This window comes from Gossypium hirsutum, chromosome A05 (genome assembly GCF_007990345.1).
Source record: "Gossypium hirsutum isolate 1008001.06 chromosome A05, Gossypium_hirsutum_v2.1, whole genome shotgun sequence".
In the NCBI taxonomy this organism is placed as follows: Eukaryota; Viridiplantae; Streptophyta; class Magnoliopsida; order Malvales; family Malvaceae; genus Gossypium; species Gossypium hirsutum.
In genome coordinates, this window is record NC_053428.1 from 93,856,063 (window position 1) to 93,860,559 (window position 4,497).

The following is a 4,497-nucleotide window of genomic DNA, read 5'->3' on the forward strand; positions in this document are numbered from 1 at the left end:
TATTTGAGTTTTGAGTCCTTGGATTGATGCTTGTTGATTCTTAAGTGCTGTCTCGGTATTTTGGAAATGGGTTTCTGACACCGAGATGAATTTAGAAAGCATCTCTTGATGGTTCGATTTCTTCTCTTGTTGATAAGGTGGCTATTGAAAACCTTGAGGATTTTTTGGCTTTTGATTCCCTTGACCACCCTAGGAGAAATTTGGGTGGTTCCTCCAACTTGCATTATAAGTATTACTGTATGGGTTATTTTGAGATCTAAAGTTATTATTACCCATATAGTTGACTTGTTCCTCTTCGGTTGTGGGATTGAAAGATTGATATTCTGTATGCACACCTCCTCCGCTTGAGTCACACCTCATTACTGGATGTACCTGCATAGAACTAAGTAAACCGTCAATCTTTTTATTGAGAAGTTCTACCTGATTAGAGAGCATGGTGACTGAATCGATGTTATAAACGCCGACTATTTTCGTTGGCTTTGTCCTCATAACTTGCCACTGATAGTTATTCAGTGACATCTCCTCTATAAATTCATAGGCATCTTCTGGTGTTTTATTGTTGATGGTTCCGCTAGGAGCTGCGTCAATCATTTGTCTTGTCGAGGGATTCACACCATTGTAGAACGTTTGAACTTGCATGCAAAACGGTAACCCATGGTGACGGCACCTTCTCAGTAAGTCCTTGTATCTCTCCCATGCATCGTAAAGTGTTTCTAAATCCATTTGCACAAAAGAAGAGATATCATTACGCAATTTAGCCGTTTTAGCCGGTGGAAAATATATTAGTAAAAATTTCTCGGTCATTTGTTCCCAAGTAGTGATAGACCCTCGTGGTAACGAGTTCAACCACTATTTAGCTTTGTTTCTTAGTGAAAAGGGAAATAACCGAAGACAAATGGCATCATAAAAACGCCATTGATTTTGAATGTATCGTAAAATTCAAGAAAATTCACCAAGTGCGTGTTGGGATCCTCATCCTGCAAACCATCAAACTGAACAAACTGTTGTATCATCTGAATTGTGTTAGGTTTTAGTTCGAAATTATTCGCAGAAATAGTAGGTCTAACTATACTAGACTCAGTTCCTGTTAAAAAAGGTTTAGCATAATCATACATAGTACGTGGAGCAGGATTTTGATTAGCTGCAATTGCAGGAGGCAGCTGATTGCCTGGATTTTCGGCCATCACTTTGGTTGGGGTTTGAGTATCGTCTTCTCGTTCGTTCTCCGTGTATCGTAAACTATGCCTTATTTCTCTTTGATTTTTGCGAATTGTACGATCTATTTCTTCATCAAAAAGTAATGGTCCTGACGGGTTTTTTCTAGTTATAAACTATACAAACCTACCACGAGAGAGAAAAAGTAAATTAATAAATAATAAAATAAAATTGCAAGAAAAATAAATGGCTAAAGTAATAAAAATTTAGTGTTCTTAATATTTCAGTTCCCCAGCAACGGTGCCAAAAACTTAATCGCGTGATTCTTAACAAGTAATAAATATTTATAATGAAGATCAACCTAGACTAACTATTATCACGACGAAAAGGCAAGCGCACCTATCAAGCAATAGTATAGTAATGGCAAGACCGGGATATCGTACTCAAGGGAACCAAAAGTACTAGTAATAACTATCTTTTTATTATCTAGCCTAAGAATAAAAGGGGTTTGTTTTAATTAACTAATTATTTAAACTAAGGATGCACAGAGAAAAGAATTGGGGAATTGCTTTTGGGAAAATCGATTGACTTGAGAGAATACCTAAGGAAAAATCCACCTAGACTTTACTTGTTATTCTGGCTCCAAATCGAACGATTTATTCATTCAACTTGTTCTGTAAAGATCCCTAAGTTATGTTATTATCTCTATTCAAGACTAATAACGTCTAATCTCCAGATTGATAACCGAGACTTTTCTCTAATTAACACTCTAGGGTTGCATTAACTCGATCTATGGATCCCCTTATTAGGTTTCACCCTAATCCGACAAAATCTTGTCACCCTATTTCTAGGCACACAATCAACTCCGCTTAATTATGGCAAATGTACTCTTAGACAGGGTCTATTCCTCTTCTGAATAAGAGCGTGTCTTGAATCAGTATCCTGGGATATCAGAACAAGAATTAAGAACACATAATTAAGAACAAGTTAAATATTTATCATACGATTCAGAAAATAATAACAAGATTCGTCTTAAGTTTCTTTCCCCTTAGGTATTTAGGGGATTTAGTTCATAACTAAATAAGAAAACATCTCAGAAGAATAAAGAATACAAAATATAAAGGAAACCCAAAACTCCTGAAGGGAAATTGAGGATAGATCTTCAGTCTTGATGAATCCGGCTTCTGATATGGATCAATCAGCTTCCTTAGGGTAATTCCTTACCCCTCTTCTCCGTCTCTCCTTTTCTCCTCATCTAGTGCGTATTTATAGGCTTTGGAATGGCTTTCTTCCTCCCTAAGTACCCTTTTCCGTGTAAAATACAACTCTTTGAAAAAGGGACACGCCCGTGTGCCACGACTGTGTGACGTGATTACCAGGCTGTGTTCGATCCATTAAATTACACACGGCCGTGTGGGTTCAATGGCCAGGCCGTGTGAATCGTGAAAACCTTGGTCGACAACCCCGAAGGCCACGGGCGTGTGAGATGCTGGTGTGGCAAGGTTTAGGCCGTGTCATCTTCTCAATTTGGTCCATTTTTGTCATTCTTTAGCTCGTTTTTGGCTCCTTTCGACTCTTTGTGCTCTCCTGAGTACAAAACATGAAATAACCAGATTAAGAGCACCAAAATCCACAAATCTAGTAATAAACATCCATAAATTTGCTAAGTATTTGGGGTATAGATATGTATAATTTGGCGTTTATCAGATCGTCAGAGGCAGCATCACATTATCAAGCCAATACCTTTGGAGTATTTATACATAAGTTAGAAATATCAAGTGAGTGGCATGTATAGGGACCTAGTTTTATAACATGTGTTATTATAATTTGGCCAAATGTATTGGCCTATATTGAGCTATTGATTTCGACTTGTAAATCTAGCTATTCATGTTGTGTCTAATAATTGTGGTGTGAATATGTCTATTTGCCATGCATGGTTGGTAATATGTCATGTATGTTGAATGCATGTTTTATGACCAATCGAGGTGGTCATGACCATGACTTAAATATGTAATGTAGAAATAAAATGATAATGCCTTGAACATGGACGTTTGATGGATAGTTTGGTCACCATGGTACAATGGTACAAAGTGAGAAATAGTAATAATGTTAAATTGAATATGGAATTGGTGTAGAATGTCTTAGTCAAGCATATTGTTTTATGCATGTGAAATGTGGACACTATATAAAGTTATGACTTGGCTAGTAGGTTATGCTTGATGATAAGTTGGAATTAAATAGACATGAAGATGCCTATGGTATAAAGGTATAAGTGGTAAGGTATTTGATAAAGCCAAATGAATAAGATATGGTGTGCCTAGACTTGATTTTATGTGAAAATGTGTAACACATGTATGTTGATAAGTAAATGAAATGTCTGCATCATAATTAAGGATGCTGAATGCTTCTGCATCCATGTTTGTGTGTGTGCATGTAAAGGGTGACAAAAAGGCTTGGAAAATAGCCTATGTGCTGACCACACGGGCAGAGACACGGTCGTGTGTCTCAGCCATGTGGAAGACACGGTCTAGCACACGGGTGTGTGACTTGGCCGTGTGACCCTTATTTGTTTGTAACGTCATAAACAGAGTGTTACACGGGTTGAGGACACGGGCGTGTCTAGAGCCACACGATCTACCCACACGGCCGTGTGGCTCTCCAAAACATGAAAAATTTTCTAAGTGATGTAAAACTTTTGGAGGTTCTCAATTTAGTCTCGAACCCCTTCTAAGTAGGATTTGAGTTTCATAGGCCCAAATAAGGGACTATCTACATGTGATTGAATGTTTCGAAATATGAATGAAATTTTATGGCCAAATTCGCATGATTGATTGTGTTTAAGTCTGATAATGCCTCGTATCCTATCTCGGCATCAGACAGGGGTAAGGGGTGCTACATTTAGTGGTATCAGAGCTATGATTTAGTCGGTTCTTGGACTTACCTAGTATATGTATGAGAGTCTAGCTATACATGCCACCGATCTATGATAGTGTGATGTCTCCCGATGCATATGAGAGCCGTTTTGTTTAGACAAAGGTACCCTCCAATCGAGCTATATTCGACCATATTGATTGTGGTAATGAGGTATTTGAATAAAGTACAATTATGATGAGCTGAAACTTGGAAAGGTACGAATGAGATTCATAATATCCTGTTACGGATAAAATGTCATTGCCCCTTTTGAATATTAAAATTTGATAGATTGCAATGAATTATTGAAATGAGATAAATGATTATATGGCATAATGAGCTTACGTATGATTGGTTGATAATTCCATGATGTATGTGACTGAATTACTCAAGTAAATGCATGTGTTTAGATAACTTATCAAAAATATTAAT

The 4,497-nt window shown here is 37.3% G+C and overlaps 1 non-coding gene across 1 annotated transcript; it reads left to right on the forward strand.

Annotated features, from left to right (window-relative positions):
• Window positions 1-649: 649 nt before the first annotated feature.
• Window positions 650-756, forward strand: LOC121230027 (small nucleolar RNA R71). Its single transcript, XR_005927979.1, has one exon. It is a non-coding gene; the product is annotated as a small nucleolar RNA R71 (small nucleolar RNA).
• Window positions 757-4,497: the final 3,741 nt, after the last annotated feature.